General features: G+C 35.8%; 1 protein-coding gene across 4 annotated transcripts in view; it reads right to left on the reverse strand.

Annotated features, from left to right (window-relative positions):
• The window catches only part of LOC145292102 (thiamine transporter 2-like), a 136,616-nt gene that overhangs the window by 35,713 nt on the left and 74,310 nt on the right, over positions 1-26,593 (reverse strand). Inside the window, exon 1 of one of the 4 annotated variants that reach the window (XM_080138187.1) lies at positions 16,960-17,328. The exons of the other annotated variants lie outside the window; for them this stretch is intronic. The gene's annotated coding sequence lies outside the window, so the exon portion shown is untranslated. Of the gene's footprint in view, positions 1-16,959; positions 17,329-26,593 lie in introns of those variants that run through there. 4 annotated transcript variants of the gene reach the window in all.

The raw sequence follows: 26,593 nt of genomic DNA on the forward strand, positions 1-26,593 counted from the left end.
ATAGACTAAAACTTGCTGCTATGGTTTCAAATGATCTGAAATAAAGCAAGCACAGACTTCATTCCAAATATTTATCATATATTGCCTATCTTTTGGAAACAGGGTGCGATTATGAATAATTACAGTATCAAATAAGCCTTATACACTTTGAAATTTACTTTATGCATGAAAACCAAAGAGGAGAGATATAGCATATGAGAAATATTTGGAATCAAGTCTCCTTTCCTGTTATTTCATACCATTTAAAACCATAGCAGCAAGTTTTAGTCTCCCCTCTATCAAGGTCAGAGGTTTTAAGGAAATATCAAATATTTTGTAATTCATATGCAAATCTAGGAAAACAAATCACTATGATTGAAATATTTTATGACTGTAAAAAAGTGCAAAAAATAGGCTCTGGATGATGGATGATCCACTTAATGTGCGACCTGAAGAGCAAATGTCACATAGCCCACTACACACTTCGGGTCATTACCTTTCCAACGAGCCTTCATTTGTTAAATTCTGATCAATAGTCGCTGAGATTTGGAACTTAAAAATTACCAAAAAAGGTGGTATATATATATATATATATATATATATATATACATGTAGCCAAATTGAATATTAAAATGCTCATGAAAATTTGTAAGCTTTTTGAAGATTATAATACTATTCTATGGTTAAAATCTTATGACAATTGGTAAAAAAGAACCTATATTTTCAAACCAATAAAATATACACAAATTTGCCTGCATTTTTATATATAGTGTCCTGGCAGGCCAGCTTTGGTTTTGCTGCTTCAGTTATCTTTTCTGTGCCCTTGTCAGACCACTAATATGTATTTTTTGGACAACTGGTCTTATCTTGACTGTCATTTTCAAAACATTTTGGTCGATGTAACCTCCAACCTTCTTCAGGTGTCTTTTATTGAACTCGGAAATTTTCCGACAAACTCTAGAATCTGAATTGTATATTCATCTGAAGGTTGAAGGTTCAATCGTCAGTGTAGGTAACCAAAAATACAATTGCGAATTACTTAGGACTTAATGGCTGCGGAATGAGAGTATAGTACCCCCATGAATTAAAAGATTCTGTTCCAAATGCTGTGCAGATTACCAAGTTCGAGAGAAAGATTCCTAAGTTTGACAAGATACACCTGAAGAAGGTCGGAGGTTACATCGACTGAAAATGAGTTAAGATGAAAGCAGTAGTCCGAAGAATCCAATTAATACGAATAACCAATCCTCATCTCAAAAATTCAGAAATGTAATATAAGAAATATGGAATTGATGAAAAGGAATGGTTATATACTTTACAAGTTTATCATAATCATCAGGTGTTTAAACAAGAAATATAATAAAATGTCTTTTAAGTAGAAGTAAAACACCGAACGCCATTTTTCAATTTTCTGGTTTTCAATTTTGCTAGGTTTAACAGTATTGATAAGTTGTAAAGACAATAAAACACAAAAACTAGTTATTTTGCAAGGAAATAAAAATTGGATCTGTTTATTCATTTATTTATTTATTGATACTGCAGTTTTTAAAACTGTTGAAATCATGCTATATTTCGTTCTGTTTTCATTCCAAACATAAATACCCCAGGTTTTGTTTTACGTCAATGGGTGATTCAAGACCAGACTTACCCAAGGTTTTGCACCATATACACTTTTCAATTGTACTCAAATACTTTGTTATTGATATTTGATCTAGAATTCAATTAAAGCTTCAGATTTTAATAACATCAAACTTTCACATCCAGATACCCAACTTTGAACAATCACATCCGAAGGAGTATTTTTGTAAAGATTTGCTTTGATATGCAAATTTTTTAAAAATAGTTGTTAAGTAGGAAAAATGGGACCTCCAGCTCGTTGCTAAGATCCACATAAAAAGTAAATGGCTGTCCCCATGTCCCCATCTGTCCTTTATATATAGCTATCAGGGGAGATAACACCACAGATACTTCATGTTATCAGAAGCAGATGACTCTTATCTATATATGCCCCCCACCCCCCCACCATTGATTTTCTGCGCATTTGTGGTAATTAGTCTATTGGTGCTCTTGTTTTGTAACATAAAGGTTGTCTTAATAGGGGACTGATTGGATGTGTTCATCAACTCCATTTCTTTTTCATCATGCTTGCTGTGTGATTTGATATTGACGTGCCATTCAACCTCCATTGCTTTCACAGGGTTTGTGGATGGATATGAGGTTCCTGGTGTAGTATAATGTGGATAAACTGATGGTTGCGCCATGTTGCTCAATTGTTGCCATCTACTCGCACTTGGTACTGTCAGTTCCCATTTGTCTCCACGATCCTCTCTGTCTTCATTCATCAATCCTGGTTCTGGATCCGAACAAATTTTCCGACTTAGAGTTCCTAGAGTGGCTGACAATGTTAGTTGTAGAAATGTTTGTTCCACATATGCTTCTTGGCTATTGCTCATTCCCTTAGTTCACCTATTTCTTTCCATTGTTTCTGTGTTTGATATTGATCACTTACGACAGGAAAGTAGTCTTTAATGACTTGACCATATAGCATTATGGCTGGGAACATCAAGGTCTTGAACAAGGGTATTTTGATGGATAAATAATGCCAGAGCAACCCAATCCTGACACAGGCATCCATAGCTGTCCATGCTTTCAGCTAGCATATGTTTTGTAATCTTAACGGTTAACTGTATGACCATTGCTTTGAGCAAAATAGGCTGATAAGGTATGTTCCTGTATATCCCTGTTCCTGAAAAAGGAGTTGTACTCCTGGAACTCAAATAGTGGTCATCCGTTTAAAGAGATTTTTTTTAGGTTCCCTGGGCTGAGATGGTGCAATTGTGTTGCAAGTGTGGCACTGTAATCTGGTTTGCCTGATGATAGCATCCAAACCTGGCTAAAACAATCATTGCCTTGCAGTCACTAGCATACCCTAATGTAGAGAATAGAGGGAATTCCAATTCTTTTGCATTAAGTTACTGAAGTATCAGAATTTTGTTGTCTTTGATAAAGACTCCTACCATGCAATATAATTCTTCACACATAGGCCATAAAACTCGAACTATAGGCAGGAGATTATCATGTAACAGGGGAGCTATTTTGAATTAGATCTCTTTGGGATATATCATGATCCTTTCCCATGTAATAGCCTTCAATTTAGGATCACTTTCGTACATCAATGTGAAGGTGGTTTAGGCTACAGTGTGAATCATTTGGTCATGGTTTATTTGTGGGATACCTTCTAAGTATCGGGATGCACAATCAGGGGCTAAATCAAGTCTTCCAGGACAATGTTTTATCTGGAATCTGTACATCAGTCTCCTTTCTTTAAAATTTAACAGTTGGGTATTTTTAATATTTTTCAGGACCTGGTTTGAAAATATTTTTATTAGTAACAGGTGATCCACTGTTACTAGCAAATTTAGGCATCCAGCAGGAATCTAGCCCATTGACCAGAGCTAAAGTTTCTTCTTCCACTGGTGTATATTGCAATTCTGTGTTATTTGTAAAATTGGATCCAGCTAGAATGAGATTCTATTGATCATCCCCATAACTCATGTTCAATTAACCCTCACATCTGCAGTGTTTCTGAAATAGGATGTAAAAGATTCCTGCTTTACTGTAATCTGTTGTCAGTCTTGTCACTCTGTTCTTTTTAAGCATTTGGACACCTTTCTCAATCCTCTTCACTATTATTCTCTTTGATCTTGGAATAGGTGCTCAAGTGTTTCATCTCAATAGAACTTTCTGTTCTTTGTTTCAACAGTTCTTGGAAAGTAGCCATAAATGCTGCTTGTGAAAAGGCATATAACACCTAGTTCAAACGTAACATAGTTCAAACATAACACAGTTCAAACATAACATAGTTCAAACATAACATAGTTCAAACAGAACATAGTTCAAACAGAACATAGTTCAAACATAACATAGTGCAAACATAACATAGTGCAAACATAACATAGTGCAAACATAACATAGTGCAAACATAACATAGTGCAAACATAACATAGTCCAAACATAACATAGTCCAAACATAACATAGTCCCAGTGATATTCATAAGGGTAAGGAAGTGAAGAATGGCTTCTGTGATTTTTTTCAGACGTTTAACATTGTTTGCAGTAACCAGAAATCCTGTGAACTCCACCTTTATTTTAGCAAAGTGAAACTTGTCTGGATTAAATACAATTCCTTTGGTTGCACAGTGACTGATGTAGTCAATAGTGTGCTAGAATTAAGAATCTATTGAGTCGTCCCATAGGAGGCTATCATCTGTGCATCAGGTTTTACAAGCCATATCCACGGTGATGTCATTAAACCAATGGGTGTATCCATTCCCTGATCCATGGAATCCTTGACAACCCACTCAGTAATCAATGTAGTAGCATCCATCTGTGGCATCCATCATATGCGTCCAGTACAGTTTTTTCTGTTGTGTGCTGATATCATCAAAACCTGATTAAATGGGGATGAGGTGTGATATGTTTCTCTCACAGTGACATCATTCAACTTCTGTAGGTTCACTGCGTGCTTTGGAGATCCATCCCTTTTTAGGCATGACCACTATCCTTGAAGACTACCAGTACCAGTTCTATTATCCCAGTGCAACATCTCTGTATATGTCCTGCTTCAACTTCTTCCAGTGATTAAGAACAGGTGTCAGTGTGTGAATTCTCCCAACTTATTCCTGAAATAAATGAACGTATATCAACCAGTTAAATGTCTGTCCTGTCTTTGTCTTGTCTTTCACACCACCATATGCTTATTCACTTATTTGTAATATAACAACAGCAATATTAATGATGGTGATGATGATGAAGATTTTTTCGAATTACTCTGCGTTTTACTGTCATGTGACCCTTGAAGGTAAACAGTGGTAGTCTTCACATTTTCTATCCGATCAAAGTCGTAAAATATATTTTGTAGATGTTTCAGTGTTGAACTGGTTTTACTGCAGATTTCTAGTTTTAAATCATCACACTCGCTCCACCAGTAACCCAAGCATTTCTTAAAAGAAAAAAAAAATACCTTCTTAAATATGATGTCGTTCTAATCAAATATAAACATTGTAAACTAAATAAAGGAATACACTTGATATGAGTCTAAATCCCCTCTCCCATCCACCCACAAACTAAAACAAAACCCAAAGATAAAAAATCTGATTTCTTTTCTTTTGAAAAATTAGGTTACTAGCTGGTAATCTGATTCTGACCTGATGATACCATTTTACAATAAAACCTATTGGCATAAGTATTTTTAGAATGTCTTATCACAAACTGAAAGATCATGTTTATTTTATTTATTTATTTTTATTTTTTTAAAGAAATTCAAACATCTATAATATAAATCTTACCTGTCTGTTTAAATGCATGTATGTATATATGTATGTATGTATGTATGTATGTGTCGCAAAAATTTTCGATAGAAGCAACGGATTTTCACAAGATCGGTATCATTTTGAAGCTCGACCCTTCAGATGACAAATATCGAAAAATTGGCTAAAAACATTCATTCCTTCACCCTCAACTGGGCACTTTTCTACAGGGAGGGGGTCGCTTTTTTCACTGATATTTTCGAAAGTCATCTGTTCTTTTTGATTGACTAGCCTTAATTTAAACCTGCGTCACTTCCAGTTTGGCAATGGATGCAAAGATGTCACTTTTTTTTTCACATTCTTTACCTCTTTCGCAGTACAGGTTCGAGCCTGCTTGCCTACTACCACTCTTTTTTTTTGTTTTTTTTTTGCTCAACACACACCTCCAAACACTCGGGCACCCAGGCTAGTCTTAATATATAAAGACAGGTTTGAAGTTTAGAATGTTGTAAAATGCAATGTAAATTTATGGTTATTGGGTGAATTGCAAGATCGTAATAAACATAATGAGACAATATGGAATGTAATACTTTTATCTCATTTTCTATTTATTGTGTTTTTTTTTTATCTTCAATTAATCGTGTATTATACAGTGTCCACGTTTTTCTAATATTTCGAGGTTCATTACAAGTGAAGTTGACCAGGTGTGGGTAATCTTTCAGTTCACTCAGTGTTTAATTTATTTGCTTCCCTACGAAATTAGACACAAGGTCGTTTTTAATGTGGGGCAAAACCAGCTCCCATAAAAAAAAGGAGGCACTCTAGCAGTTTCCAAATAAATAGTAATTGTCTCAGTATGAAGAGTTTCCCCTACATTGACCAGGGACCAATTACAGAACAGATACTACCCGGCTCGAAGGCCTTTATGTTGCATTGTCACTGAATCTCAAGCATATCTATGCACAATACTTCAAGCAAACTACAACATTCTCTTACATATATGCTAGCAAGGCTACCAGACGTTGTTTGGTACCATAAACAATGAGATAGAAAAGTTTAAAAAGCGTATGCAGCATTTTTATATTTAAATTTCTACTTCTCTCAAAACGTCTCTCTATCTCTCTTTTCCCCTTCTGTTTTATCCATATACCTCTACCCCACCCTTCTTTCACCTCCACCCAATCCATTCATATCTATGGAAAATAATAATAATGTAATTTATCTTGTATATAACACTAGCATGGGTGCCCGGTGTTGCCCAGATGTTTTGGGAGGCAAGCAGGCTCGAACCCGTACCTTGAAGGAGGAAAAGAATATGAAAAAAAGTGACATCCTTGCTGTTGCGTCTATTACCAAACCAGAAGTAACAAAGGTTTAAATTAACACTAGTCAATCGAAAAGAGGGGATAACTTTCGAAAATATCAGTGAAAAAAAGAGACCCATTCTTGTAAAAAGTGCCCAGTTCTTTTCTTTTTTTTCATTCATATCGACTACTTTTTCTAACTCATCGTTATGTACACCAACCATTTCCCTCTCTACCCAAATCCATTCCTCTTTTGTAGTTATGAAATAATAGAACCGTTTAAAGGTATGTCACTCTTCATAGATTTAATACTTGCAGAACTCTATAGTTAATATTTTTAATCAAATAAGAAATCAAGTAAAAATATTTATATGGGATTCAGAGGTAGAAGCCTGAGTTTCTTGGGTTTTTCGATTTTCTTGGGTAATCCCCTTGCACGATGTGTCCTGTAGTACAGTCTCATATCATAAGTAATCATTACTTTCGTACATCATTTGATTAAATGTTCCACACCTCCACTCAAGGTAAGAGATAAGATAAAAGACAATAACAACTTGCAGTTTAAAATTAGTATTCAAACAAAGTATAAAACTTCTATTTGATACTGCATCTTAATTGTTAATTTTATTTTGGTAAATTTTCTCATATTCTTGTTGTAGATAGATATGGAACTAGCTTATTAGGTTATTCTTGCTAATTTTAAGGAAGTCGTAAAAGTGTAAAGCATGAAAGATCGACTGCATAATTTCTGTGTTGGTGCCGTAAAAACAACGCCAGACATTTCTAGATAATCTTTCTAGCCTAGGATAAATTGGTTGTTTGAAATTAAATTCTAGTTGAAATAAATGTTTATATAAATATAAAACTAGAAAGATAATGTTCAGAGAAATCATCAATAAAATAATATTTATTCCTGGTAATCCCTTTCTTCTCAAAGTTGCAAGCACTATTCTTATTCACATTTCCAGTCTGTTGGATTTGACCCACTTCCTGGTCATTCGGAGAAACCCAACTTTTCTTGTCAGCTCCAAAAACCCAACTTCTCTAATTAACTCAATCTCAAAGTCTTATTCTAAGATACACATAATCTTAAGTAACCTCTACGTCAGACTGTTAGAGGGCAGACCTATTTTTTAAAATTTTGTTATTAACTTAATCGTTATAAAACCCATTTTTTTTTAATCCTATTTCTCTAAACATTATCTTTCTAGTTTATTTCAACTAGAATTTAATTTCAAACGACTGATTTATCCTAGGCTAGCAAGGTTATCTAACATCGTCCAGCATTGCTTATGTGACATGATTGTATGTTACGAAAATAAAACGATAGTGTAATGGAAAAAAAATGAATTAATTTACTGTTCTGATGCACAAATATTTTTAACAAATAAATATTTAAAAGTAATTTAGCAAAATAGAAATATCTTTTCAATAATGTTCTAAGTGGTTTGAGATTTTTAGAGTATAACAGACAATGACCCCATCTAACAAACTTCCTCGCTAGAACAAGTATTTTTTAAAAGAAACTTGAACGAATTACCGTTTTATAGTGTAAAGAACATACTGTAAAGATTAGAAGTAAAAAATTCTTAGTTAGCAGACTGCTACTTAGGTGTAACTCGGAAAATCCGACTATATTTTTTGAAAGCTATTAGGTTGAGAAGAAAGTTCCTGTGGAATTTTTTATTTTGATTTCAAATGATGTATTTTTTTAAGTTTTTGTTATAATACCTTAACTTTATATATCATTTTAAAGAGCGTTTTTAGCTCTATCGAATCGTTTGAATCACAATCGTTTTAAAACAATTACGTTTTCTTTTTAGAACTTTGAATAAAAGGTGGAAAAAAAGCAAATTCCAACCACTGAGAGATTGGAAAGAAAAAAGAACTTTATAAATGGGTGTCTCATGAATTAAACGACAACCAAAAGAAACACTGTTATGAAGTGTCATCTTCCCTTCTTTTACACAATAAGAACAACCTGTTTCTTGACTGGGTTGTGACTTGTGAAAAGTAGGTTCTTTATGACATCCGGCAATGCTCAGCTTAGTGGTTAGATGCTAACAAAGCTCTGCGACATTTCCTGAAGCCAGAGTTGCACCAAAAGAAAGTCACGCTGAGTGTTTGGTGGTCTATGACTAGTCTCATCCATTACAGTTCTTTGAAGGCAAGCGAAACCATTACTGCAGATATGTACTGTAAAAAAAATGGATGAAATGCATCAGAAACTACGACAACACCCAGCATTAGTCAACATAAAAGGCCCAATTCTCCTCGATGACAATGCCTGACCACACGTTGATAAACTGACCCTGTAGAAATTGAATGAATTGGGCTACAAAACTCTATCTCATCTGCTATACTCTTCAGACCAGTCATTTTCTAACTACCACTTTTTCAAGCATCTCGACAACTTTATGCATGAGAAATGCTTAAAAAATCTAAGTGATATTAAAAACGCCTTCAACAACTTCATTGCCACCAGAACGCAAGATCTTTATGTTACTGGCATAAATACATTTGTTTCTCATTGGCATTGTTGATTATGATGGTACTTATTTCAATCAATAAATTTTTGCTTGAGCCGGAATATGTTCACCTAAATTTAAAAGTTAAAATTCGCAAGAAATTTCTTGTCAACCTGATAAAAGAATTCATTAAAAAATAATGACATTTTCGATAAAAATTAAAAAAGACTTTCTTTTTTTTACTATTCAATTTTCATCCCAAACAAGGCACAGTGCCACTTTGAAGTAGGAGGCTACTATCGCGGGTACAAGTTGCAGAGGTATTATGAAGGGAGAGGAGTAGCAAGATGTCTGTTCACATTACACTTGAACTTCTGCATGTCAGTGTGTGTTGAAGACAAATTTTGTTTGAGAAATAATACTTCTCAAATTATAAAAAAAAAAATCGATGAAAATCATCCATAAAGTTTATAGAAACTTTATTATATATGGTTGGGTGTTTGTTTGTTTTTTATTAACAAATTGTTTCTAATTGTTTTTATATTTACAAATTTTACAAAACTGATTTTAAAATCAATTTTAAGTAATTTTCACTTAAGGAATTCTTTTCTGCAAGCAATATATTGGAAAAGGCAGCACAGTGAATATTGTTGTGTGGCAATACTTGATTGGGCAAAAGCTTAAATCAACAGTTTGTTTCGACCAATCAAAGTGCAAGAAATATGCAGCTCCGAATTTCAGTGTATACTATAAAAACCTAAACACCGTACCTTTCCTCCTCTTTCAGCAAAAGACACACGTACATATGATGGACATGAAAGGCTTTCAAAAACTTCTGTAGCTCAGCAAGGCACACACATATCGCTTTATGAATGCACATATATTCAAATTCATAGATGCATATACTTTCTTACTAACAAAACAAAGATACACTAATACACCCATATATATCTTTGTGTCTATTCATTTATACAGATGTAAACACACACAGTAAACATTATCCTCAAGTGTCCAAGGGTTTGTCAGGACAACCGGCCATGGGGATACTTTTACCTACAAGTAAATCCTGACTAAATATAAAAAATCACATAGTATCCGCAACACATAAGATCTCCTCGGTATGGCTAATCCACACTGGCTTTTACGAGAAATGATGCATCTCCTCGAAGTGATGTTGGGTGATGTTACTTCAAGTAATAGCAAGAAACTGGATATTCCACCAGATTAGATAAATTCTTGTCCTGGAATCCAGTAAGACTAAGATACCACAAAAAAGATACATGATAACATATTTAACTGGTTGATTTGGGAGAGGAAAATCGTGTTCTAAATTTCTTTACTAACTCAGTATTTAAAATATAAAAGAGAGCTTTAATGGAATATTCGAATATCTATGTATCGTATATAGAGATCAAGTGTTAGTCCCAGGAAAAATGTCCCTTGATTTCTGGGAACTTTAACTTACGTAAAATGAAAGCGAATTGAAATAAATATATGTGCTTAAATTATTCTTATAAATACTTTCCATTCTTCAGGACGTTCTCTGACTTTTTGAAGATTCATTCCTCCCCTTGATAAAGTCTTATCTACCACAAATGTAATCATAAAAAGAATTGTAGGATGTTTTAAAATTTTAGAAAACCGAATAATGTTATAAAAATATTTCATTAAATAATTAAAATCATTTTTTTTTTTCTGAGATTTTTGGTGGAAACACCTTTTTCAAACGTTTTTATTTTCTTTTTTCTCTTCAGTTTGTTGCAAAATGAAGAGAAAAAACAAAAAAAATCTTAAAAAATATTTTTATAACATTATTTGCTTATTTAAATTTTCGAATATACTTTACAAAATAATGTTTTTAAAAATGTAGTTTGTTGTTTTGAAAGCAATATTTCTATAAAAATGTCGACGTCATTAATTAAAATTTTGTTTATTTATCCATTTATTAAAATTTTTAAATGCACTACTATTTATTTATTTTTTACGGTGAAACATTAGTTTATGCACTTTGTAACTTAAACTTAATTGTTTGTTTAAATTTGCTTTATCTGTTTGAATTTTATTTGTTTTATTTTTTATTTATTTTATCGTTTGTTCTTTTGTATTTATTCATCTGTTTCATGATTCAGTTGTTATTGTTCAATTTGAGTGTCTACTTAAAAACCATGTAATCACACAATTCGTAAACATCAAATTAAGACCAACTCTTATATTAGCATATAATGCCACATATAGACATGCATCTACCAATAGCTTCTCCTTTTTGAACAAGGTTAAAAAAAGAAATGTCCAATCTAACTAAGTTCCAATCCTATACCATCACTGCAATATTGCATTTCTCTGTCTGTTTTAAAAGTATTTTGCTGGAATGTGCTCCGATGAACTCATTACACTTATATCCCCTTGACGTACATACCCCTAACAAAACTGTTTAGTAATAAAATCGCACCCCTTTACTGTAGAAATCCCCCGTGCCCGAAAACTTATTCTTCTTTCTCTGGACTGTTAGACTTTAGAATTTTCTCCCTATTAGCTGCTTTCCTGACTGTACTGACCTACAGAAGGTTAAATGTAATGTAAACCGACATGTAAGGCATGTTTCAAGAAACTATGTGCACATCTCATCCCCATTTAAAAAACTATTACATTTATTCAGAACTGCTTTTTTTTTTTTAGACTTTGGAATTTTCTCCCTATTACACCCAACAAAGGTAACAAATATGAATTGGAATAAATACATAGTCAATTTGAATTGTAAAACAAATTTGAATTAACATGTTCTTATTTACTTGCCTCTCCACGAGAGTATAGTCAGATAAAGGTCAGATCTTCATGTATAGAAGGTACTTTAAAAAAATGAGTTGCCTACATACTAGTTTGCAACCTTACATCGTAAACCAATCACATATATTAAAGTTCAATCTACGAATATATAATCAATATTTGATAAATCGAGTCTACAAGAGTCATTTCCCTTGTACTGTTAGCCCAAATCAGTTGTAGAACTGTTATCTATTTTGATCATTTGAACCCCTGGCCTACTGTAAAACATTGAGCTAAAAAAGCCAAATAACACCGTTTCATGACAAACGATGCCTTAATTTTTTTAAATTCAGTACCATTTAAAACACCTAATTAGACACAAGTATGAATTTTAGGAGTAAAATAAAAATTAGCCCCAAAAGGTATGTTTTTTACCCCCAAACCCCAGAATTTTCCCAGGATCAAATATTACCTTTCCAGATGTATATCCATGTGGTATTGCTTTTGAGTAATTTTCAACAAAATCTAATGGTTGGAAAAGATCATATGTTCAGGAAAGTTCTATTTTTGGTCATTTTGACCTCCTGGAATGCAACCAGAATTTTTCCAGGGTCAAATATTACATTTCCTCTGCTGGTAGTAATAATAAAATAATAAATATTTATTGATTCTAAAATACCAGTAAAACTAAAATCTCCCTCTTTATGTTTTGGAAAATATATAAACATTTTCAGTGATCATGAAAAAATAACTTTATAGTAAAATATTTAGAAATTTCTAAAGAATCAGATTCAGAAATTGTATCAGAATCGGAAAAAAATATTGAAGTCGTTCTATCACTACCTTTAACCTTCAGAATTAAATTTTAGTTAGTACTTTATCCATTACATAACGGGTCCTTGTGGACAATTCTAGTTTAAATTTTTATGGCCTTAAACCTATTCTTGTTCTTTAGCTGTGCAATCTTACTCTCTCTCTCTCATATATATATATATATATATATATATATATATATATATATATATATATACTCTAGCTGGGAGGGGGAGGGGCTTTGCCTGGGTGTAAAATATGCTTAAATATGATATTTTAATTTGTCCAAATTTTGTATACATTATTATAGTATTGTGATTTCAAAAGTAAAAAAAAAAAGAGTATTTGGGTGTTATCAGTAAATAATTATATTTTAAAAACAAAATATATGCCGCTCCTCATATGGGGGTAACAAATAGGTTAAAAGGAAACTTATTCCCAACTCGCATTTAGGTAAAAATGCACTTTCATAAATAATTGAATTCATTCAAAACGTATTGCAAAAGAAAAAAAAAACAAATAGCATCTAAGTAAATCACAATATATCCAAACAGTCGTGCGAGACAGACGAGCGGGTTAAGAGTTTAGGCTCATTACTGAGGGGTCCCGATTTCGAATCTTGCGAGATTCAGCCACTCTGATGAGTCGTAGATGACACACATGTCAGTGGATAATTATATTTAAAAAACAATAAGTAAAAATGTACTTTCGTAAATAATTGCATTCAAAACGTATTACAAAAACAAATAACATCTATATATGTATGTATAAATAAAGAGAGAGAGAGAGAGAGAGAGAGAGAGAGAGAGAGAGAGAGAGAGAGAGAGAGAGAGAGAGAGAGATTAGGTATTTTAGCCATACACTATTTTAAAACTTATTAAAAGTGGGTCCTTGCTCTAATATGAAAAAATGTACAGTACTTTCAGGAACACGCTTAGTTGAATGAGCATTTAGATCAGCGTCAAGTATACTGTGGGTCACAGTCACTGTGCATATATAGTACTATTATATAGCGTGTATGACTGAAAGAAAGCAAAGACTAACAGAAACCCTTTTCAGATAAAGTAAGGGGGAAAATGACAGGAATTTAATTAAAAGGGATAGAATTAAATTAATATTGATACCACAAGATACAGCGTGTCTTGTCAACTGGAAAAAAGTTGCTGGTTGGTCTTTCAAGAGAAGATGAATGCATGCTCATGGATAAATGATGTTGAGAAGTTGGTCAGAGGTATGCGAGTTGAGGTAGATGGGTAGCATTACCAGTGTCATTTGATATTGGCTGTCATCTTGGGGCATGGAACTCAACTTATCAGAAAAAAAAAAAACCAGATCAATAATTCAGCAGTTTTTGTTGATAGCCTTTTTTTTTTTAAAAGAAAACAACATCTGTCATTTTTTTTAAAATCTATTTTTTTTATCAGCCAAAGGTTTTCCTTCAGCACTAAAATCAACAAAGTATGGGCCATTATTGAAATCGATTTTTCTCTGTTGACTGCATATGTTACTGATCCTGTGCTATTGTAGGAGGCCCAACCTCCCAGACTTTACTTTCTCCCTTTAGGAAAGGAGTTAGTTTACTGCTAATCACATGAAGCGCGTCTACAGGAAATGCCAACATGACTGCCCAGGCATTTTTTGCAGGCCAGAGTGCTTTTCTTCAGTGTCATATCATCTTGCAGTGGGAAGGGAGAGGGAGATAAATAAACCACTTTTATCTACTTTTTAATTTGGAGTCTAGAAAAGGTGTTTGGATAACCTGTGTAGAAACAGATTTTTTTTTTTTTTTTACTAACTTGTTTCTCCGTGTGTTCACATTCTTAAAAGCAGATCTGATTTGAGCTGACTACATAACAGCGTCTAACCTGACAAGTCATTATCGGGTTGACTTTTCTGAATTTTTGAGATGAGAATTGATTCTCCATATTATCTGGATTCTTCAAATCAATGGTTCAATCCTCATTGCAGGCGGCACACAAAATACAATTGTGAATTACTTAGGACTTCTACCCAGTCATATATGACCAAACAAGAGCATTCTATCTCCATGAATTAAATAAAAGGTTCGATTTAAAGTTCTGTGCACATTCCCAAGTTTGACAGAAAGATTCCAGAGTTCAGCAAGACATATCTAAAGAAGGTTGATGGTTACATTGACCAAATCGTTGTGAAAATAACACTCAAGATGAGAACAGTAATCTGAAGGATCCAAATAATATGAATTGCCTTTATTTGTATGTGGAGTTGCTGTTGCCCCCCTACCTCCACGGTTTGGAGTCTATGTGACACATATGCACCTGTTCAAACGATTGTGACTGGACATAGATCACTTAACAATATCATGACGGACAGTTTCAGTTACATAACATGGAAGAAGTTAGTGGTCGAGTGATTTAAAGAAGTTTAAGGGTTTAATTAGTTACATTTATTTTTTATATACATATATTATATATTTCCCCAAATCCTCTGGCCTTGATGGAGGAGTTACTAAAACTTGCTGCTATGGTCTCAATTCAGGTCATTAGCTTTCCAACGAGCCTTCATTTGTTAAATTTTGATCAATAGTCGCTGAGATCCTGAACTTATAAGATTGCCAAAACAGGTGGCTATATATATATATATATTTGTAGCTAAACTGAATATTGAAATGCTCATATCTTTGGTTCTATGAGACGAAACTACATAGAACTTTGCAGATTTTTGAACATTATAACACTATTTTATGTTTATATTTTTTATGATGAGTAGTAAAAAACGACCTATATTTTCATATCACTAAAATATGCTCAAATTTGCCTACATTTGTATATATAGTGTCCTGACAGGCAGCTCCAGTTTTGGCAAGGCATCAGCAAAACTGGAGCTGCCTGTCAGGACACTATATATACAATAATAGAAAGCTTAATATACTAGATAGTGCAATTAAAAAAAACGGTTCTTATCCAGAATTCAACCTAATTAAAAAGCAAAAATACAGAAAAAATCTTCATGGTGTACGTACCTATCACGGAACGAAAATATCATATTCCAAAAGCCACATAAATTGATCATATACATTTTTCTGTATTTTTGTTTTTTTAATTTTGGAATTCTGTCTGGACTTGCATAAAATAACAACAACAACAAAAATGATGAAAATAAAAAATGAATACATTACTATTTTTGAGAAATTACTCTAAAAAATTGAAATAAGAAATTATTATAAAAAAAAAATGAAGTAACCTATTTTCTTTATTTTAATTCGTTGTTTGAATTTTTGATAGATTATTGTAATTTATTCAATAAATGTATAAGCTCCCCCCTCTTTGGGTAGAGCACTGTCTTAACCACTACTTATTTGGTTATAAAGTGAGGTTCGCTTGTTTTTGTTTGTAAATAAACAAGCAGCTCATAGCTCTGTAAAAGCGGTGGGAGAGTGTTTATTTAAATGAACATTTGTTGAGATCTTTTGCAAGTACCAATCCTATGGGCCGATGAGTAAAATTGCTGACTATCAACGCGATGGTTGTAGGTTCAATCCCCGACTTGGGAAGATGCTAGTCAAGCCACACTGATGAGTTGTGATACAACGAAACAGTATTGTATGTGGATGACTGGATGACATACTCCAAAACCTCTGGCCTTGATGAAGGGGAGACTAAAACTTGCTGCTATGGTTTTAAATGATCTGAAATAACAGCAAGGGGAGACTTGATTCCAAATATTTCTCATGTTATATCTCCCTTCTTTGGTTTTCATACATAAAGGAAATTTCACAGTGTATAAGAATTATTTGATACTGGAGGTATTCGTAATGGTACCCTATTTCCAAAGGAGGGGAGATATAACATATGAGAAATATTTGGAATGAAGTCTCCTCTTGCTGTTATTTCAGATCATTTGAAACCATAGCAGTAAGTTTCAGTTTCCCCTGCAATGCCTATTGCATCATGGCCAGAAGGTGGGGGGAAATATATATATAATATCGGTACTTACGAACAACTTTCCGATTTTCATCTTGTTAAATATACTCTGGGCGGTATTTATCGAAATAGATTTGGCACGTGTTTGTATGAAATCAACAAACGTTGCACTAAATTTGTTCGTCGCGATAAACAACGTTTCGGGTACATTTGTTTCATGTTTATCCTGACGTATGTACGAGTAAAAACAAAACGTCTTCTTTTTAATTTGCTGTTTTTCAGCTTCATTTTTAGTTATCAAAAGACATTTTAAATTAAAAAAAAAAAAAAAACAGTTTTAAAAATTAGTATCGCTAACCCCCTTTAAAAAAACACACACACACACACACAAATATATATATATACATATATATTTACTTACATTTTGTTTATAGGCATGTTTCAGTTGGCGGACGGATAACACCACATCTAACAAAGTTCATCTACTGCTATAATATAATGGACCTAAGGGAGATAACTCCGTCTTTCTTCTCAATTTCTCAATTGGTTTTTGTCCGACGCGTTTGCGCAAACTACATAAAATAGTAAAAGATGATTAAGTTTCATCCGACCTTTAAAACATAGTTCTAATTTGGGAGAAATTTAAGAAAGACGGGTCCTGAAGTAAATGTGGTATTATTACTGTTGATGATTCTAGCTAAGAGTAAGAGAAACAGTTTTTTTTAGAGGAATAGCTAAATATATCTATTTTCTCCACACTTTCGAACGGCTTTGTTTAAAATCTATATTGGGGGGGGGGGGGGCGTCTACACTATTAGTGAACTCCTTTCTCTTTTGACTCCGAATGTTTCGTCTGCTAAAATTGTAATCACGCGATTACGGTGTAGCATCAATAAAATAAACCATTCATTCAAATATCGCTTGTTATGGATTTAGCTAAATAAAATATTAAAAATCATTTTATTAGTACTTATGCACTTATGTTACCAGGCTGGCGGGTGTATTGTAACTATTCTGTACTTTCATGTAACAATTTAATAAACAAAAAATATCGTAAAACTTGAAAATACGGGTTAAAAAAATTCGGGTTAAAAAATACGGGTTAAAAAATTCGGGTTAAAAAAAATAGCACGGTAACATGCAGGCAGCACCACTGCCGTGCACAGTGCACCAGCACCACTCAGTGGTGGCGGTCGGTGCGGTGCGCCGGTGCGGTGCGCCGCGCCGCCGCGGTGGCCACTTTATTTTACATATTTTTTTTTCCAAAGAACCGTTTGAATACATTGATTTAAATTTAAAATGTGAATTATTTCTAAAAAAAATAAAAATAAACTAAGTACTAAAAACTAATGAGTAATGTAGGTAGAAAAGTAACTTAACATATGTTATTGTAATTTTTTTTTTTTTTTTTTTTTTTTTTTTTTTACACTTTTGTTCGTTTGCTGGCTTCTTTTGCAATATATCCATTTAATTTGAATAAGACAAACCAAATAATAATCTGATTGAAATACTACTTTTTTTCTTCTTGTACCCGCAAATTCATTCATAATTGTGAAATTATTCAAAATTGAAGAAATAAAGCACAAGCAACTGAATTTTTTTTTTTTTTTTAAATTACACAACACTTTAAACTTAAATCAATGTATTCAACCGGTCCTTCAAGTTTTACGATATCATTTTGTTTATTAAATTGTTAGCTGAAAGTGAAGAATAGTTACAATATACCCGCCAGTCCAGTAAAATAAGTGCATAAAGTACCAAAAAAGCGATTTTTAATATCGTATCAGCTAAATCCGTAACAAGTGGCACTTGAATGACTGGTTTATTTTATTGATGCTACATCGTAATCACGTGATTAAAATTTTAGCAGACGAAACATTGGGAGTCAAAAAAGTAAAGAGAATCAAAAATTGTTTATCATATGAAATTCAGGTGCAGCTTAGATAAGTAGGTCCCGCAGACGAGCCTCGTTCTGACATTCAGAAAATTTAGGTTAATAACCGGTGAAACTACCGAAAAGTAACCCTTTTGAAAACAATATTTTTAAAATTAATTTCTTAATTTTATTTAAAAACATGATGTAAACATATCTAAACAAAATATTGTAGAAAATAATTTCTTAATTTTATTTAAAAACATGATGTAAACATATCTAAACAAAATATTGTAGAAAACAATTTCTTAATTTTAAATAAAACTTGATTGTAAAGAATTTTTTTTGTAAATAATTATTGAAAAATATTGCAGTGTTTACATAGCTAGTTCTTTAGGATAATAGGGGCACCTCTCAAACCCTCCTTCCAAAAAAAGACAACAAACGGAAAAAGTTTTAGTGGTTTTACTATTTTAAAGTGCTTTTTTTTTTTTAAAGTTTGAAACACAAGTAGTAGCTAGTTGTTAAGTTAGAACAACAAGAACACATGGCGGAAATTCTTCAGGGGTTAAATGTGCGCGAGCCTTTTCTAGTCTCACACAAAAACGCGCGTTCACATCTCAAGCTATATTACTTGTCATATACATACGCGCACACAAACATACGCGCGCGCGTCCACACACGTACATATATTCACGTTCGCGTATATACACTCACATTCACGTGTATACACACACACGTTAATGTACACACATGTACTTCACATATACGCGCACACGAATGCACACATGGGCAACGTCACTAACCCTTTCAAAGGAAATCCACACATGCGCAAAAGACCACTGGAAACACCTATAAAAGCAAGAGCAATAAGCAGCTTCTTTCTTTTTGGAGCAGCTTCCGAGCTGGGTGGTCTATGGACTGACAGCGTGCCTTTTCGGCAGGCACGCGCACGCGCTTGCCTCACGTCACTTGCTACTATGTGGGACAAAAAGCTAACAGACCGTACATACACTTTATACGCTTTCTCTCTCCATAAACTGGATTGACATTCTCACTCTTTCTCTCTATATATACAACTTGTCCCTGAGAATACCTTCGCGTAGCTGACTACTAACATGGCGCGCAGTTTAACTGATGTCAACCCTCTATCCTTTTCTTTGTCTACACGCTGGACTATCATTCTCATTTTACACTACATTACTCACTTCTCGTCCCACACGCGAACAAACGATAGTGACCCGAACATGAGATGAACACACATTTCCTTTTTTCCTTCTATGCTACCAGTCCTGCAAGAAACGATGGTTACACCCGCGCGGACATGAACACGTGATACACCTAAAACATTCATTCTTTCAACAGTAAATAAACGACACGTTTATCTTATCCAGCAATTGAGCTTTTGTTTCCTTCATTCCATTCGTTTCATTATTTTCTTTTGTAACAGGATTAGGATTTATATATCCTAGCCCTCTACAAATGTATTGTAATGCTTTGGGGTCGAAAAACGTTTTTCAGCCGCCATATTACTTCCTATTTACTTGCTTCCCTAGAGGATAGTGTATTACATAATCACAATCCAGCCGTTAGTGCATCTTAGATTTATCCAACAGATAATTGAATTGTTATGTTTATACTCATGTTACCATAATATCATTGTATGTTTCAGACCTCCATCATTTTGGATGAATAAAGTTATTATCTGAAAATAGTATCGGCCTACTTATCTATGATGGAGGTACAGTAATGCCTATAACGGATGGATTCTACCTACTGAGAGACCACTAGACCAACATCATCACCAGCAGAAGATCAACAACACCAGCAGGATGCCAGTGGTAAAATGCCTGATTCCCGATTGCGACTTCGAGACAGCTGATCTTGACACAGCAATTGCGGCAGCACTTCTGACAATCCATGTGCTAGTGCACAGCACAACTCCCACAAGTACTGCAAGCTGCAACAAGAAAAAGTCAAACGACCATCTCATCAGCTGGTACAAGTGAGGACTGGTCATACTTCCTATCACGATGGAAAGACTATGTTGAAGCCACCAAAATCAAGGACAAAGAACTGGTAATTCAACTGTTAGAGTGCTGTGATGAAACTTTGCGAAGAGACCTTACAAGATCAGCTGGCGGCTCCTTGACAGAAAAATCTCAAGAAGATGTTCTAACAGCCATAAGACTCTTGGCAGTGTGTGAGGAAAATACAATGGTGGCTCGGGTTACACTGAACAATATGACACAAGACCGTGAAGAAACTGTGCGTTCATTTGGTGCTCGTCTCCGTGGACAAGTAGGAGTATGCAAATTCCTAATACCGTGCCCCAGCTGCAGCCATGAAGTCAACTACACAGATGCAATCCTACGTGATGTACTTGTTCATGGTCTCAATGGCTCTGACATTCAGCTAGACCTCTTTGGGGACATAAATCAGAGCATGACCCTTGAAGAAACTTTTCAGTTCGTTGACGCCAAGGAATCTGGTAAACGCTCTGCATCCAAACTACTTGATTCCCAAGGGGCTGAAGTAGCTAGCAGCACATATCGTCGCAACAGAAATGCTGCACGTGTCGTAATCAAGAAAACTGAAAAACAAGAGACAGCATGCACTTATTGTGGAAAGAGAGGTCACGGTGCGAGAGCAACTCTCCAACTTCGCAAGAGTGTCCAGCATATGGTCAGACCTGCAACAACTGTAGAAGAATGAACCACTTTGAGGTTGTGTGCAGAGGCAAACAGAAAGTGACGGACACTAAGACTGAACATGAAAGTGCTGTATTTGACTCCCTCTGTGCTGCAACCATTTATAACAAAAACTATGACAGACATGTTTTTCATCTAGACCATCACCTATACAATCTGCTATCAGACACCTGGGTGCGCCAGTCATCAGAGCCTAAATCTTTCATTCAAGTGACTGCTCGTGTTGAACCTGAAGACTACAACCACTTTGGCATAGACTCAAAGATCACACCAAAGTCAAAGACAACTACCATCACTGCTATGGCTGACACAGGCTGCCAAAGTTGTATAGCCAGTATCAAAGTGCTTCATTGACTCGGTATCTGAGAGAAACACTTAATTCCCGTGACAATGAAGATGCATGCTGCTAACAATGTTGGCATAACAATTCTTGGAGCAGCTATTCTCTGCATCTCCAGCAAAGGAACCAGAGTAGAAACCTATGAAACGCCCCAAGTTGTGTACGTGACTGACAAATCCAAAAAAATGTTTCTAAGCAGAGAAGCATGTGCAGCACTTGGCATGATTACACATAACTTCCCAATGATCGGTGAATCACAGAGCAACAGTCAAACAGCAATGAGCACTATCAGCCAATGTGTGGTTCCCCCATGTCCATAGGAAGATAAGAGCAACCCTGCATCGCAAATCCAGTCACAGTCAACATCTTCTCAAGACTTTATGTGCACCTCATGTAAAGACAGTGACAAGTGTACATGCCTCAAACATGAATCACCGCTCCCTCCACCGTCGGCTCTGACATTTCCTGCAGCTGAACCTAACTGAGAGAAACTTCAACAGTACCTACTAGACAGGTACAAATCCAGTTCCTTCAATACATGTCAGCATCAACCACTTTCTCACATGGCAGGCCCACCGATGCGGCTCATGGTCGACCCCAAAGCTACACCTGTCGCGCATCACACACATGTCCCAGTACCACTACATTGGCAGGATGAAGTGAAAGCAGGCCTAGATCAGGATGTTCAACTTGATGTCATCGAGCCTGTCCCAGTTAGAGAACCGATCACTTGGTGTCATCGCATGGTGGTCTGCGCAAAGAAGAATGGCCCTCTGCACCGAACCATAGACTTCCAAGCACTCAACACTCATGCAGTGAGGGAGACCCACCACACGCAGTCCCCATTTCATCAGGCTCGCTCTGTCCCATGCCACACTAAAAAGACTGTCTTTGATGCCTGGAATGGATATCACAGTGTACCCATTAGGGAAGAGGACAAACATCTCACCATCTTCATCACACCGTGGGGCAGGTACAGATATAAAACTGCACCTCAAGGATACATAGCCTCTGGGGATGGCTATACCCACCGCTTCGATGAAATCGTCACCGACATTCCTGACAAAACAAAGTGCATTGACGACGCTCTTCTTTGGTCAAACAGTATCCAGAACAGTTTCCTTCAATCCTGTAACTGGCTGGAAACCTGTGGAAAGAATGGTATCATCTTGAACCTGGAGAAATTCATCTTTGCTCAAGACACTGTAGAGTTTGCTGGCTTTGAAATTATTCCAGACAGCATGCGACCATGTAGTCGCTATCTTGAAGCAATCTTAGACTTTCCTTCACCGAAGAACATCACGGACATGAGGTATCATATGCCTTCAGTATGACTGACAGGATGCAAGCATTCAGACAACTGTTGAAACCTAGAACCCCATTCAATTGGGACGACACACTGGAACGTCTTTTTCAGGAGTCACAAGCAGTCATCATCAGTGAAATTGAACATGGTGTCCAGATATTCGACAAAAACAAACCAACTTGCCTAGCTACAGACTGGTTGAAGAATGGCATTGGATTCTGGCTGTTCCAAAAACATTGCACATGCATCAAAACTGTGCCCTTCTGTTGCCGAGATGGGTGGAATATAACTCTTGTTGGTAGCAGGTTCACCAGCCCCACAGAATCCAGGTATGCACCTGTCGAAGGTGAAGTCCTTGCAGTTGCTGACGGCTTGGAGAAAGCAAGCAAAATGCTCCATCTCAACCAAGTGCACCACCAATGCCACCCGTCTACCCCTTGTATCCATTTCAGTGTGTATGTGCGGACTTCTTCCACTACAAAGGCGGTAATTACCTGGTGATTGTTGATAGATACTCAAACTGGCCCATCATTGAAAGGGCACACAATGGTGCCTCTGGCCTCATTGACTACTTACGACGCACCTTCGTCACATTTGGAATAACAGATGAGTTATCTTCAGATGGTGGTCCAGAGTTTACAGCTTCAACAACCAGAGATTTCCTGAAGACCTGGGGTGTGCATCATAGGCTCTCATCTGTAGCTTTTCCACATAGCAACTGTAGAGCAGAGGTTGGAGTGAAGACCGTGAAACGCATGATTACAGACAACACTGGACCAAATGGTGAACTAGGCACCGATGCCTTTCAGCGCGCCATGTTGCAGTATCGAAACACTCTGGACAGAGACACAAAATTATCTCCAGCAATGTGTGTCTTTGAGCAGGCGATCTGAGACTTCATCCCAATCTTGCCTGGCCGCTACAACCTCATGAGACATGGAGTGACGCACTTACTCTGAGAGAGGAAGCTTTACGCAACTGACACATGAAAACTGCCGAACGCTTAGCTGAACATACAAAGCGGCTGCCACCTCTCAGAGTGGGAGACCAGATCAGGATCCAAAATCAAACTGGCGCTTGTCCAAGAAAATGGGACAAAACTGGAACAAGTTCATCAATTTGACCAGTATGTTGTATGCATGGACGGATTAGGCAGAGTGACATTATGCAACAGGAAGTTTCTACGATAGTACATGCCAGTGTATTCCCCTCCTGAAAAACATACCATCGACCATGACTTGAGATATCACTTCAAAGGGGGAAATCCCAACCCACCTATACCAGTGAGTGGGATACCAACAGCCCCAGCTGTTACATCTCAGACCGTCACAGACTTGAAACTACAGGACAACAGCTTCACCAAGTCATTGTTCACCTCACTGTCTCTATTACACCAGCTGAGCAGGGTAGACCACCTTATGCCACTCAGCCTAAATGACCAATGCCATCAGTCTTGGACAGACCACCACCGGTGGATGACAGTCAACCTTCCACGCCTGCGTCTACCAGGCCACCTCCTACACCGCAGGCTCCAACGCCTTCATCCACGGTACCAACTACACCGAGAAGAAGTGTGACACCTAGAGTAAGACCAGAACAACTTTCCTTCGACCAGACTCCAAGACGCTCCAGTCGCTCACAACAAGAACCAAAGTGGCTCAGTGATTATGAACATTAAACGGGGCAGAATAATCCCCGAACCAGAGAGCAGTCTACCCAATGACGGTTCATGACTGTCTCTTTATTTTATGTACAAGCAGTACACTTATTAATTCTTATTTTAATTTCATTTTCCCACATGATTTGAGGTCATAGTGCAAAGACAGTATAAAGACACTATCTATTAATATGTGCTTTGAAAAGAATATCATCCTATCTGTAATCATCACCAGTAAGAGACATTAAATCAGTCATTCAGAATACTCTCAAATGACTCGGGGAGGGATAGAGGATAGTGTATTACATAATCATAATCCAGCCATTGAATTGTTATGTTTATACTCATGTTACCATAATATCATTGTATGTTTCAGACCTCCATCATTTTGGATGAATAAAGTTATTATCTGAAAATAGTATCGGCCTACTTATCTACTCCCCACGGGGTCAGAATTAGATACAAGGTCGGTTTTTACTATAGAGAAGTATTTATTACTAAAAAACGAAATAGTGAAATATAAAAGCAAGTTAAGCTAAAAGTAAAAAAACAAAAAACAATGTCGAACATTTATTTCTATAAACATAACGAAGAAGTGAAAATAAATAAATAATTGCAACCAAATTCAAGATAAATCAACGCAAAAAGGGTCAATAATGGTAGAAGCAATGGTGTCATATGTCACATGACCTAACTGTTCAGATTTTTCAGAATGAGGCTCATCTGCGGGACCTACTTATCCAAGCGTCACCAAAATAAATTCAGTATTACGATTTCCGAAATTTGGGTCTGATAGTGTAAAGGCCCCCTTTTTTTTTAAAAATATTTCAAGTAAATAAATAATTCAAAGTTAAGTATGGTTCTACAGATCTCTTTCAAGACACCCACCCTCCCTATACATTTTTCGTTGTTTTCTATGAAGCTTGCCAATGGTCTGAGGAGAGTGGTAGTGGATCCGAACCAAACTATTTTTAACCAACCACAATATTATGATTTTTTGCTGACGAAGATAAGGGACTAAATTACACACATTAAACTGAACCTTTTTGTAAATGTTAATTTGTAAAGACAGTTCAACAGGTCTGCAGTTCTAAGAAAGAAGCTCTGTTCATAGAATCCATGTTTAGGTCTAGGCGCAGACAAAGAGTGGGGGAAACTAGTGGTAGTGTTTTCAGATAGATGAGTGTTTCTCGTGAATGTTTGGCGGGGGGGGGAGACCATAGATTGGAGCTCAGATGAGCACTTGCCATGAAAATAATGATAAAGCAGAGCCAGGCTCACAGCGGCTCTTTTGTGAGTGTGTGCAGGGAAAAGAAAAGAGCATCCCTCACTAGGATACAAAGTCTATTTTGAACTCTGTCAAGGCAGGATAAGTTTTTTTAGCAGCTCCAGACTAGATGTAGCAACAATACTCCATCCTTGGACATACCTGGCTCTTATACAGGTAGAGAATTGCATCAGCAGGTAGATATCTACTTGATCGATAGAAGGATCTCACTATTTTTCCTTGGCAACGGATTTGATGTACGTGTTCCATTTCAGATTAGGAGTAAAGGTCAAGCCCAGAAGCTTGTCAAAACATGGAGCCTCCCTAAGATGAGAGCTATTTATTTCAATTGATTTCAGATGAGGATTAGAGCGTTCATGATGTAAAGATAGAAGCTTGGTTTTAGATGTATTAAAACTGATGTAATGGAATAACCTAACATCCCTTCATAGATGAAATGAACTATAGATATATTGACCCTCTCACGTGACTGAAAGAGAAGGAAAAAAGACAGGAAGAGAATAAGAAAAGAGGTCAAGTAACTCTTATGTCACCTGTATTCCCTTGTAAATAAACCCCTTTGTCTTTCACCCATAACCCTGTGTTTCTTGCTGTATTCTTATTTAAAGTAAGGATATAACAAAAACTAACCAGACACTTTTTCCCCATTGTACCATATCCCAAGATCAGTGGAGAGAGAATCAGAGAGAACTTGGTCGTTTACGGCCTTTGATGTGCTGTCGTAGATGGTAGTGTGACACGGTCAGGTGTCTTGATTTTGAATGATGGTCATTGTTAGATAGTGCGGCCCGAAAAGCGGAATTGGTGCTGGTAGTGTTTTTTTTTAATCGAAAAAAAAAAACAACGAAATTAAATTTTTGTTTGTTAAATATGGAAACAT

Source organism: Euprymna scolopes, chromosome 13 (genome assembly GCF_053919585.1).
Source record: "Euprymna scolopes isolate OS-2025 chromosome 13, ASM5391958v1, whole genome shotgun sequence".
NCBI lineage: Eukaryota > Metazoa > Mollusca > Cephalopoda > Sepiida > Sepiolidae > Euprymna > Euprymna scolopes.